This window comes from Chiloscyllium plagiosum, unplaced genomic scaffold (genome assembly GCF_037043375.1).
Source record: "Chiloscyllium plagiosum isolate Xiang-an unplaced genomic scaffold, Cpla_swu_hap1 HiC_scaffold_48, whole genome shotgun sequence".
Classification (NCBI taxonomy): Eukaryota; Metazoa; Chordata; class Chondrichthyes; order Orectolobiformes; family Hemiscylliidae; genus Chiloscyllium; species Chiloscyllium plagiosum.
Window position 1 is genome coordinate 3,219,735 of NW_028270186.1, and position 13,783 is coordinate 3,233,517.

A 13,783-nucleotide genomic window follows, 5' to 3' on the forward strand; every position below is an offset into this window, starting at 1 on the left:
GTTCAGAACATGAAATGGAATGTGACAGGGACAGGGGACAGAGAGAAAATGCTCGTTCCTGCAGTCATCACCAACAGTTCTGCTGGTCACATTGTCTTTTGGCTGCCAGGGTTAAGGACATCTGCTTGTAATAACAGATGTGCCATCTCCTGCAACCACCTTGAGTGACAGCAACAGGACAGGAAGAGTTCGACTGCCTCATGCAACTTCACCCCCAGGGTCCAGCAGTTCTCATCGCCACAGTCCCTGAGTTCGGCCTAGTGCAATACCCAACATACAGGATCGTCGAAAGTTTTCATGAAGATCTGTAGCTCAGGAGCTGATTGGATTCGTTGTTGATCTGTTCTCTGAGCTGGTAGGTTTGTTGGCAGACATTTTGTCCCCTCTCTCGGTGACATCATCAGTGCTGTGTTGCCTCCTGTGAAGCACTGCTGTACTGTTCCACTCACTAGGACAGGCCGAGTAAAAAACAGGGAAGGAATTCCTGGAATCATGGGACTCATCTTCCGACTCTATCAGCAAACACATTGACCTGCAGCCGATATACAAACTGCTGCACTGGAAAACCAGAACTAGCACCGATCGGAAACAGGTCAAACAGAACCACATCAACTCAGAGCAAAACAGGACAGCAGTGCTTCACAGGAGGCAACACAGCATTGATGATGTCACCGAGAAAGGGGACAAAATGTCTGCCAACAAACCTACCAGCTCAGAGAACAGACTAACAACGAATCCAGACAGGACAGTGCCCAAACAGACAATGTCCATAATTCTGGAAAAGCTGCATACAAAGGTGGGATACTAGAGACAGCTTGAACAGCATTATTTCTGAGTCTGTCTGAGGGACAAGTTGCCCATACCTTCTACAGCAGACTATCCAGACCCACTGAATAAGGCAAAAAAATTGCAAAAGGAGCGGGGAGACGCAAATGGCATACCTTTATTGCAACATCAGCAGAGGCTGAATAGTTCAGTGTGTCCACTGCTCCTCATATCTTTGGGACAGTCTTTCTAGAAAGCCTTCACCATTCTATCTACATCCTCAGTCCCCACACCTGTATTGTGTCTACCTGGAGCTAAGATGGTGTTAGCCTGTGGTGACAGAGCATTTTACATTGCTCATTGTTTGCTGGGAGAACACATTTATTTGAAGACCACAAGGAACAAGAATGTGGAACTGTTTTGGATACTCTGGGATTCAAAAAGGCTTCACCATTATTTTGAAGGGAGAGGTGAAACATGTAATGTGAGCTGTGACTCATCTGCTAATGACACAAAGTTGAATAATTTATGGAATGGAGACTAGCAAAGCTTTTTAGAGCGATAAGAGATGATATTTAATGCTTTAGTTTTTGGACAAACGTGATTTTGAACAGATCAGACATTTGTGCTGAACACTGCCGAGCAACGTTCTTCTGAAGTTGGTCTGTGTTTTTCTAGGGCACCTGGATGGTTCTCCAATGTGTAAAATAAGTTAGTCTCTATCCCTCTCTCTCTTTCTCTCTCAGTCTCTGTCTCCTTCACTCTCTCCCATCAAAAAAATAACAAACTTTCCAACAGGGCAAGCTGTACAGATCTCTCTCTCTCAATAAAGTATTTTTGGAAGTATTTTATCGATCTCACTAACCCTAGAAGCTGAATCTCTCCTTCTATTCAATGACCAATGTCTTACTGACTTTCCATCTGAACTGAAGGCCGGTCTGAAGACTTTCCATCACACTATAACTGTCAGAATTTGGATCTGTTGACAAGAAATTTGGAGCCTCTGAGAAGTCATCCAATTTTGCTCCTTGAATTTGAATCTTTGGCATACAGAGACATGCTTTTCCCCTTTTGCCCTTGGAGTGACTGCAGCCAGATCAGCTAGTGGGACCTCATAGAATCAAAGTTCCCCAATTGGGGCTGTTAAACTGATCCAATCAGGGAGCCCTGGCTGACAGATAGAAACAGGAGTGTCAGGGATTCTGTTCACTGTGAGAGCAGGCTCTGAGGGAGTTACATCAGTTTCAAGAACCCTCCATGTATAACTAAAGGGTGACTTAGTGATGGGATATTGGTTCCTGTGGAGTTATTTCAGCTGTAGGACCCTTTTATTCTGGATAAGAGTAACAAAGGGAAATACTTTGGCTATGTTGATAACTGATTTAAAACATTTACGCTCCTGGTATAGCTTGTGGAGTTTTGGGGCTTCATTAGGCAGGTACAGTGGTTAGCACTGCTGCCTCACAACACCAGACATCTGTGTTTGATTCCAGCCTCAGACGGCTGGCGTTGTGTTGAGTTTGCACATCCTCCCTGTGTCTGTGTGGGTTTCCTTTGGGTGCTCCAGTTTCCTCCCACAGTCCAAAGATGTGCAGGTTAGGTGGATTAGTCATGGCAAATATAGGGGAGTCGGTCTGTGTGAAATACTCTTCAGGGGATTGGTGTGGACTTGATAGGCTGAATGGTCTGTTTCCACACTGGAGGGATTCTCTAATTCAAGAAGGCCTTTGACAAGGTGCGGCACAGGAGGCTACTGAGTATGGTAAGGGCACATGGTGTCAGAGGCAAGGTGCCAGCATGGATAGAAGCTTGGCTGTCTGGCAGAAAGCAGAGAGTGGGGATAAAAGGGTCTTTCTCAGGATGGCAGCCAGTGACAAGGTTCTGCTAGGCTCAGTGTTGGGCTGCTACTTTTCACTTTATACATAATCTAGATGAAGAAACTGAGGACATTCTGGCTAAGTTTGCAGACAATACAAAGATAGATAGAGAGAAAGATGCATTGAGGAGGTGGGGAGGCTGCAGAAGGATGTGGACAGGTTAGGAGAGTGGGCAAAGAAGTGGCAGATGGAGTACAATGTGGGTAAGTGTGAGGTCATGCACTTTGGTCGGAAGGATAGAGGCATGGACTATTTTCTAAATGGGGAGAAAATGTAGAAGTCTGAGGTGCAAAGAGACTTGGGGGTTCCAGTCCAGAATCCCCTCAAGGAGAACATGCAGGTTGAGTAATTAGTTAGGAAGGCACATGCAGTGATGGCATTTATTTTGAGAGGACTTGAATATGAAATCAGGGATGTACTTCTGACACTTTATAATGCTTTGGTCAGGCCACAGTTGGAGCATTGTGAGCAGTTTTGGGCCCCAAATATCAGGAAGGGTGGACTGGTCCCGAAACGTGTTCGGGAGGTTAACAAGAATGGTCCCAGGAATGGAAAGCTTAACATACGAGGAACGTTTGAGGACTCTGCGTCTATACTGGATGGAGTTTAGAAGGATGAGGGGGGGATCTAATTAAAACATACAGAATCCTGAATGGTCTGGACAGAGTGGATATTGGGAAGATGTTTCCACTGGTAGGAGAAACTAGGACCTGAGGGCACAGCCTTCGAATAAACAGAAGACCTTTGAAAACGAGATAAGGAGAAACTTCTTCAGCCAGAAAGTGGGGAATCTTTGGAATTCACTGCCACAGAAGTCTGTGAAGGCCAGGTCATTGAGTATATTTAAGACAGAGGTAGATAGGTTCTTGAGTATCAAGGGGATCAAGGGTTATGGGGAGAAAGTGGGAGAATGGGGTTGAGAAACTTATCAACTGTGATTGGCACAGCAGATCTGATGGGCTGAATGACCTCATTTCTGCTGCTATGTCTTTTGGTCTTATGGATTCCACGATTAGCAAAGTATTCTTCCTGTCAGAGTCATGACACATTGTTAGTTATTGCTTTATGTGTGATTTTTAATGAATGAGCAACGTGTTTGCAATGAATTTCAGAATGGGCAAGAAAATATGACTCTGGTTGAAAATGGTGAAACTGAAGTTGTTGAAATTTGTTCAGCCAAGGTATGAAAGGCAGGTTGATGAGGTGAGGATACACACCAGCCATTGTTTAGTAGGATGGGGAAAGAATGGTCTCCCTCTGTACATCTCTGCTCTGTTCTCTCTGCACAATAATTCAAAACACAGCATCCCACTCAGCTCTAGCTTGTTCTCACTTACAGTGGCTCCCTCATGTAAGCTGCTGCTCCGGTACTTCGACTGTGCAGAGTCTGGCATTCTCAGATTACTGCTGCAACCAATATTTTAATACAAATGATGCCATTGCCTGCCTGAAAAAGTCTCAAGGCTGCCATTTTTCTCTGTCCTTTTGGTGTTCTTTGTGTGGTTTCCGAACCCACACCTGGGAATGTGGAAACCACACGAAACTCTCGACTGCCTCAGTTTCTGATTTTACATTATGCTCTGGTTCCGTTAATATTCCAAGCGAGCAAGGAGCTGGGGAGAAAAGGTACGTGGTGTCCAGTAGACAACAGAAATTAAGCATCAGGGATTTGTGAGGTGTAAATGGAGAGCTGCAAATGGCGTCATCAGCTTCAAAGTGAAGCTCCTGCAGATCATCGGAACCAGTTCACTGCTTAAGTGAATTTTTAGAAATAAGTCAGTCAGGAAGAGAAAACTTTGAAGGTGGTCAATACAGCATCATTACGAAATGACCTTGTTTCACTCAAATGGCCAAGTACAGGGTTAGGATCACAAGTATCTACGGCAGAGACTACACTCCTGCTTCAGTTACAATCTGTCCACACTACTGCTGTTTTTCTTAGCATGCCTGAAATATGAACTTTGCTGGCTGGGTCAGCATTTATTGCCCATCCCTAGTTGCCCTGGAGAAGCTGGTGGTGCGATGCCGCATGGTGGCTCAGTGGTTAGCACTGTTGTCTCACAGCACAAGGGACCAGGGTTCCATTCCACCCCTCATCGACCTCACCGACACATCCCTGAACATTATGGGTAATTTAGCTTGGCCACTTCACATCCCCTGCATGTATTTGGATTGTGGGAGGAAACCTACGCAGGCACAGGGAGGGTGTGCAAACTCCAAATCGGACCTGGGACCCTGGCGCTGTGAGGCAGCAGTGCTAACCACTGATCCACCGTGCCACCCCCAATGCCTCAGGTCTTCTGACAGCACCATCTTGTCAATGGCAATTATGGATCAGTGAAAAATGCTGGCCCAGTCAGCAATGTTTGTGCCTCAGCAATGTATTTAACATAAAAGAGAGAGCAGTCTGTACTTCATTCCTTGCAAGGTTTGTGAAGGTTTGTAGCTCAGGTTGAGGTTTAGGGTGTAGGTTTGCTCGCTGAGCTGTAGGTTTGATATCCAGACGTTTCATTACCTGGCTAGGTAACATCATCAGTGGTGACCTCCAAGTGAAGCGAAGCTGTTGTCTCCTGCTTTCTATTTATATCTTTCTCCTGGATGGGGTTCCTGGGGTTTCTTGTTTATATTTGTTTGTTTCCCATTTTTGTTGCCTCCTTTTCGGGAAGTTGGCAAGGTATCAAATGACTCTGATGTCTTGCACATTCTACATTAAGCAGCCATGCCTTGGCTTCTCTCTGTCATTGACTAGTCCAGTGTTCTCCTGACTTCACTCCTGTCACCCACATCTTGAATTCACACATAACTTGTTTGCCTGTATCTTAAGTCAGACAAAGTCCTGTTCTCCTTGACTCAAATAATTATTAATCTGCATTGGCTCACGGTGCAGCAATACCTCAGTTTTAAACTTTTCATCTTAGTTTTCAAAAACCCTGAGTCTTCACCCTCCCCATCTCAGTAATCTTCTCTATCCCCATAACTTCGTGATACTGATGTACTCCTTTCACACTGGCATCAAATTCTTGAGCTTCTCTGATTTGAATTGCTGTTCTGGATGTGCTTGTGCATTCGTTGTGCTTGGCCCATTTCATTCCAAACATTTCTTCTTCATGGACTTATCCAAATGTCTTTTAAACTTTGTGACTGTACCCGCATCCACCAATTCCGATGGAAGTTCATTCCACATTCGAATCACTCTCTCTGTCAAAAAACAATTGCCCCATGTGTCCTTTTGCAAATCTTTCTCCTCTCACCTTAAAAATATGCCCCTGAGTCTTGAAATGGTCCACCCTAGGGAAAAGACACCTGCCATTAACCTTATCCATGCTCCTCATGATTTTGTAAACCTCTGTAAGGTCACTCCTCAGCCTCCAATGCTCCTGTGAAAAACGTCCCAGCCAACCCAACCTGTCTTTATAAATCAAACCCTCAACTCCCAGCAACATCCTGGTAAATCTCTTCTTAATCCTCTCCAGCTTAATAATATCCTTCCTGGAACAGGGTGACAAGAACTAGACACAGTATTCCAGAAATGATGTCAGCAACGGCCTGTATAACCTTAATGTGACATCTCAACTGCTATGCTCAAAGGTCTGAGCAATGAAGGGAAGCATGCTAAATGCCTTCTGAAAGAGGATTGCTGTGTTGCACCCATGAGCACACAGAGCAGGCCTTGGGCCAGAATAACTCTATAGAAATATGAGCTGGGCCAGTGAAGACAAGCAGTCTTGTTGAGCACCAGCTTTCCAGGGCAGATGAAATGGCATGATGTGAAAGATTACCAAGTGTTCGTTGACTGACTACCTCTGACCAGTGAGCTCCTGAAACTCCACATTTTCCCTCATCACCATCCTATTCTATTAAACACCAAAGGTGCATTAGGAGGCACTGTTGGTGGACCTGGCCATGTTATGCTTTCATTGAGAGACTGGGAAGAAGCATGAAGATCTTCAACTCTATTTTTCCATCTCTCTTTCTTCCAGTTGGCTGTGAATGTCCATGCTGCTCTGTGGTTAGCATCAGAATTAGAATTAGGCTTATTGTCACATGTACTCAAGTACAAATTACAAAGACGTGGACAATGTTGTCAAACACAGCACCATCTTCGGTACAATGGACCTAGGTACTAAAATAGATGAGGTATAAAAATTGAAAATGAAGAGAAAGTTCTACACAAATTAGGAAGATAAAGAAAGTTATAAGATAAACATTACAGTCCTTCTGTAGCCTGCAGAGTCTGCGGCTATGGGTTTTTCACATGTGGTCTCGCTTTCCAGGCACTGCTTGGCTCCAGATCAGTGATAGACCAGCTTCACTGGGTCTCCAAACTGTTGCTTGGTGGTGACTCAGGTTGTGCTATTGCTGTTGTAATCCTCTTTTTCAATCTGGGTGTGTACCTGCAGTAAATTTCTTTGGGAACAATAAGAAATGTACTGAATTTTGAGTGTTGCATTGTCTCTCGTGTCCTGGCCTTTAAGTTTCTCCCTCAATCAGTGACATCAAAGCAAATTTCCTGCTCATTACCCTGTCGCTTTTTTGGGGGAGTTTGCGAATTGGCTGCCACACTTTCCCCGTGGCATGCTTGGGTCATCACTCAGTGGTGATAGATGCCGTAGAGGTACATCTCTTCCATCATTGTTTCTTTCTGCTGAGCTTTCCCCGAGTTGCTGACAAACAGCCAGAAGAATGCAGATAAAGATTCACAGCATACTTTTACAAAAGCAAGTGTACAGAGACAGCTAATCAATTCAGACAGGGACTCTGTTTTATGTTTTCTTGACAGAACAATTGTACCAAATGGCAACACTTTGTGCTGAATCTTTAAGGTGAGAAAGCATCTCAAGGTGGGTTCCCATGTACGTTGTCAAAGCAAAAGTACAGAGCCACAAAATTGGGACAGATGCAGTTTTAAAGTGAGCCTTAATAAAGGAGCAAGAGAGAGTTGGAGAGGAACTTTAAGAGGCAGCTGAAGGTATGATTGCCAGTGATGAAGTGATTGAAATCTGTGATGCCCAAGAGGCCAGAACTGCAGGGAATCAGACCTGGCAGAGACTTGTGGGGCTGGAGATGTTTAAACAGTAAGTGGGTGGCACGGTTGTTAGCACTGCTGCCTCACAGCGCCAGAGACCCAGGTTCAATTCCCGTCTCAGGCAACTGTCTGTGTGGAGTTTTCACATTCTCCCCGTGTCTGCGCGGGTTTCCTTCCACAGTCCAAAAAAAAAGTGCAGGTTAGGTGAATTGGCCATGCTAAATTGCCAGCAGTGTTAGGTGAAGGGGTAAATGTAGGGGAATGGGTCTGGGTGGGTTCCTCTTCGGAGGGTCAGTGTGGATTGTTGGGCCGAAGGGCCTGTTTTCACGCTGTAAGTAAGCTAATCTAACAAATGCCCTCAATCTTTTATGGGCCACAAGATGAAATCTTAGCGTTGTCCAGGGAAGCACTGCAGACTTTCAGATCATTGTGATCCTACATGTCATGAAAAACCAGGACTGAAACAAGACAAAGATATAATATTGAACAACGGCAGGGAAATTACCATCACGTGTAATATTGACAAGAGCTGTTGGTTGATGCATTGGAGATGGGCTGGAACTGGAGGTTACTTCACTCACACACTACAACAAACCCTCAACTCACCAGTCTCGCAGTCTTTTCGAATATTGAATATCTCATCAACAAAGTGCAGATAGTGATATATTACTCATAATGTGAGCAAAAATCAAATGCAAGTCACTTCCTGAAGAATATGCTTCAACCAAGATCAACAAGGGAAATAAGCCAATTATCTCCGATTTGTCCAGAACACGAGGTGTCATGGCACAGAGCCCAATAAATGTTGAGGGAAGTCTTGGCAGGTGACAGATCTTTGGGAAAACAGGACTGTCGTTACGCCTTCAGGTTGAAAGATGCATGATTTTGAGCATATCCCAGCAATGTGGTTTGTATTGATTGTGGCTTTTGTTTATATGCTCTGTTGATCAAAACAGTGAACTGCAGAGGCCCACATATCAAATTTTGTTAATAATGGAAAGCACAGTCAAGCTTGTAGTGGGCTCAGTAATTCTCCTGGTAAATTATCACCAGGGACAGAATAAAACTGTTATGATTTGGACCTTTGTCTGTGATGTTTCCAACAGAATCTGATGAGCTACAGTGCAAAATATATGTCAATGAGGTTTAGTTACTCATCCTAGGTCGACTGTACCAAGGTGACATTCCAAATGGGGACCTTTTTGTGTTAATCCTTTCTTGAATTTTATATTGATCAATCTGTCAATGATCTCAATGGTTAGGTAGGAAGAATAACATATTTAAACAGTCAATTAATAATATTCAAAGCACATTACTGTTACATATAAATTGCAGCAGAAGTTTGCACACAGCAAGATCCCAGCTGCCCAGCAATGCAATCATGACCAAGAATGAGTTTAATGATGTTGGTTTAGAAATTATTTATTGTTTCCACAGTCCATGAGAGAGACTCCTCCAAGCCCTTTGCTCTTCTTTCAGCACGATGTATCCGAGAGGGCAAACAAAATATTTAAACCACTTCTCTTCTGAAAGAAAACAAAGCAGTTTCAACACTACTCCCATATTCTGAACTCCCCGATAGTACTCCCTCAGTACTGACCCTCCCACAGTGCGGCGTTCCCTCAGTACTGACCCTCCCAAAGTGCGGCATTCCCTCAGTACTGACCCTCCCACAGTGCGGCATTCCCTCAGTACTGACCCTCCCACAGTGCGGCGTTCCCTCAGTACTGACCCTCCCACAGTGCGGCGTTCCCTCAGTACTGACCCTCCCAAAGTGCGGCATTCCCTCAGTACTGACCCTCCCACAGTGTGGCATTCTCTCAGTACTGACCCTCCCACAGTGTGGCATTCCCTCAGTACTGACCCTCCCACAGTGTGGCATTCCCTCAGTACTGACCCTCCCACAGTGTGGCATTCCCTCAGTACTGACCCTCCCACAGTGCGGTGTTCCCTCAGTACTGACCCTCCCAAAGTGCGGCGTTCCCTCAGTACTGACCCTCCCACAGTGCGGCGTTCCCTCAGTACTGACCCTCCCACAGTGCGGCGTTCCCTCAGTACTGACCCTCCCAAAGTGCGGCATTCCCTCAGTACTGACCCTCCCACAGTGTGGCACTCCCTCAGTACTGACCCTCCCACAGTGTGGCACTCCCTCAGTACTGACCCTCCCACAGTGTGGTGTTCCCTCAGTACTGACCCTCCCACAGTGCGGTGTTCCCTCAGTACTGATTCTTAAACAGTGCAGCATTCCCTCATCTGAGTACTGCAGTGGGAGTTTTTAATAGCTGAGAGAACTGTTGTTTCTGATTTGTAAAATTGGGTAATGTTACTGTCTGATTCAGTTGGCCCTTTTTCTCAATGGGTGAGATGTAGTGACATATCAAAGACAGCTTTCTGAAGCTAGGTATATTCTGCTTCAGAAAGGTGATAGAGTGTACTTCTGACTACACATGCCTTTGTGAAGAACAATAGATAAGCAAACTTACTGATTAATTCAAGCAAATATGCATTTACACAGATTGTAACCATAGTTGACCATGGACAAATGTATCATAGACAGTGAATATCATGGACAGCAAATAGGAACCATTTTGGGGACATTTCCTTCGACAGGTAATTCAAGATGGAGGAAAGGAAAAATTTGTGACTGTAAGAGCTGCCCCTTTTTTGAGGGATTTTTAGGAATTGGAGCTGTTTTTCCTCAAAGTCCAGGAGCAATAATTACTGTTTTATAAGCTATTGCAATGTTTTGGACCTTTGGGGAAAAAAGATCAAAACAATAGCACTTTGAAAAGGAGGAAGAGAGAGAAAGATGGAGGCCACGTGGTCAGTGAGAGAGAGAGAGAAACCTGCACTGCTGTCTGACACAGCAGTGAATCTGCACAGTTACTGCCTTTGCTGTTTGAGTTCAAGTATTTCTGGACATTGGAGTGAGTCTAAGAAAAATTAACAAACAGCAAAATTCACAGCTGACATTGGAAGAAACTTTGTGGGAGAGCTCATAGCCCACAGGAGCAGATAAGTGCATGGTTTTTAAGTGTAACCATGCTGTCTTTTTTTAATAATGGGTAGAGTTGGTTCTTCTTGGTTATATGTTTTATTGAGATCTGTCACTTGATTAAAATTTAAAAATATGAAACATAGCTACTCAGTTAGCCTGGAGCACTGTTTTTTAGAGCTGTAAGACTGTGCTATTTTCTGAGTCTGTCGATTGTGAAAGAGCAAAGATGGCCTTTAGTAGCATGATGTGCTCTTCCTGTCAGATATGGGAGATTGGGGAGAGTTCCCATGTTATGTCTGCAGCAAGTATTTTCGGTTACGAATCCTATGGTATGGATCGGTTGGAGTGGCAGTTTGAAGCAATGAGACATTTATAAGAGCTACGAAGTGTGATGGATGGCAGTTATAGGAGGGGGGAAGAAATGCTGCAGATGCAGCCAAATAGATACAGCCAGCCAGGAAAGGTATGAGAGGAAGACAGGTAGTGCAGGAGTCTTCTGTGGCTATCCCTATCTCAAACAAGTATGCTGCTTTGGAAAATATAGGGAGTGATGGACTCTCAGGGGATTGAAGCACGAAAAACCAAGTTTCTGGTACTGAGACTGGCTCTAATGTAATGAGGAGTATGTCAGATTCCAAGCAATCGATTATGATAGGGGACTCTCCAGGCAGAGGCACAGGTAGATGTTTCTGTGGCCAACCGTGAGAAATCAGAATGGTGTGTTGCCTCCCTGGTGCCAGGATCAAAGATATCTCGGAGAGAATGCAGGATATTCTCAAAGGGGAGTGGGACCAATGGGAGGCCGTTGTACACATTGAAACTAATGACATAGGAAGGGAAAAGGATGAGATTCTTAAGGGAGAGTACAGGAATATAGGCAGGATTTTAAAAAGGAGGTCCTCGAGAGTAGTAATATCTGGATTACTCCCAGTTCTATGAGCTAGTGAGGATAGAGCAGATTAATGCATCGCTGAGGAGCTGGTGCAGGGAAGAAAGGTTCACATTTTTGGATCATTGCAATCTTTCCTGGGGTAGAAGTGGCCTGTCCAAAAAGGATGGATTGCACCTGAATTGGAAGGGGACTAATATACTGACAGTGAGATTTGCTAGAGCTGCTCGGGAGGATTTAAGCGAGTGAGGTCGGGCTGGCGGAGGGCTATGTGAAACCCAGGGAGGTAGTGAGGAAAGAGATCAATCTGAGACTGGTTCAATTAGGAAAAGGAGCGAGTCAGTCAGGGCAGGCTGGGACAAAGCAGAAAACAAGATAGATTCAACTGCATTTTTGCAGCAGAGAGTGGCGGGAGCTGGGCGGAAGTGAAGTCAGAGCGCAGAGCTGGTTGGGAAGGTAAGTGATTGTTATTTGAGTGGAGAAGGAACCCGAGACACTACACGTGTAGTGTCTCCCACCCTCCCTCCTCCTCTAACCTAAAAAAAAGAACTCAGTCAGCTGAACAGGTAAGCTACTTAGTGTTCTTGTTTTGGAGACTAAGTGTAGAGTTATGGCAGCGCAGGCAGTGGAATGTTCCTCTTGCAGGATGTTTGAGGGAGGGGTGACCACCGATGCTCCTGCTGACTTCATCTGCAGGAAATGCAGCCAGCTCCAGCTCCTCACAGACCGCGTTAGGGAACTGGAGCTGGAGTTGGATGAACTGAGGATTATTCGAGAGGCTGAGAGGGTGATAGATAGAAGCTACAGGGGCATAGTTACGCCAGAGAACAGAGGTAGCTGGGTAACAGTTAGAGGTGGGAAGGGGAGGAAGCAGGCAGTGCAGGGATCCCCTGTGGTCGTTCCTCTCAACAATAAGTATACCGCTTTGGATACTGGTGGGGGGGACAGCCTAGCAGGAGTAAGCTGCAGTGACCGGGTCTCTGGCACGAGGTCCGGCTCTGAGGCTCAGAAGGGAAAGGGGGAGAGGAGGAGAGCGCTAGTTATAGGAGACTCTATAGTTAGAGGGACAGACAGGCGGTTCTGTGGACATGGGCGAGACTCTTGGATGGTTTGTTGCCTCCCGGGTGCCAGGGTCCGAGACGTCTCAGACAGTGTCTTCAGAATCCTTAAGGGGGAGGGTGTGCAGCCAGAAGTCGTGGTGCACATTGGCACCAACGACATAGGTAGGAAGAGGGGTGGGGAGGTCATTCAGGAGCTCAGGGAGTTAGGCTGGAAGCTAAAAGCTAGGACGGACAGAGTCGTCATCTCTGGGTTGTTGCCGGTGCCACGTGACAGTGAGGCAAGGAATAGGGAGAGAGTGCAGTTGAACACGTGGCTGCAAGGATGGTGTAGGAGGGAGGGCTTCAGGTATTTGGACAATTGGACTGCATTCTGGGGAAGGTGGGACCTGTACAAGCAGGACGGGTTGCACCTGAACCAGAAGGGCACCAATATCCTGGGAGGGAGGTTTGCTAGCACTCTTCGGGGCGGGGATTAAACTAATTTGGCAGGGGGATAGGATCCGGACTTGTAGTCCAGCAAGTAGGTTAGCTGTTTTTCAGGATGTCCAAGAATGTAGGGAGGCTGTGGAGAAGGTAGCACTGACAGGGAATACTTGCGGACACAGAGATGGGTTCAAGTGTGTATACTTCAATGCAAGGAGTATCAGAAATAAGGTGGGTGAACTTAAGACGTGGATTGGTACTTGGGACTACGATGTTGTGGCCATCACGGAAATGTGGATAGAAGAGGGACAGGAATGGTTGTTGGAGGTTACAGATGTTTCAGTAAGATTAGGGAGGGTGGTAAAAAAGGAGGGGGGGTGGCGTTGTTAATTAGAAATGGTATAACGGCTGCAGAAAGGCAGTTCGAGGGCGATCTGCCTTTGGAGGTAGTATGGGCTGAAGTCAGAAATAGGAAAGGAGCAGTCACCTTGTTGGGTGTTTACTATAGGCCCCCCAATAGCAGCAGAGATGTGGAGAAACAGATTGGGAAACAGATTTTGGAAAGGTGCAGAAGCCACAGGGTAGTAGTCATGGGCGATTTCAACTTCCCAAATATTGATTGGAAGCTCTTTAGATCAAGTAGATTGGACGGGGCAGTGTTTGTGCAGTGTGTCCAGGAAGCTTTTCTAACTCAGTATGTAGATTGTCCGACCAGAGGGGAGGCCATATTGGATTTGGTACTTG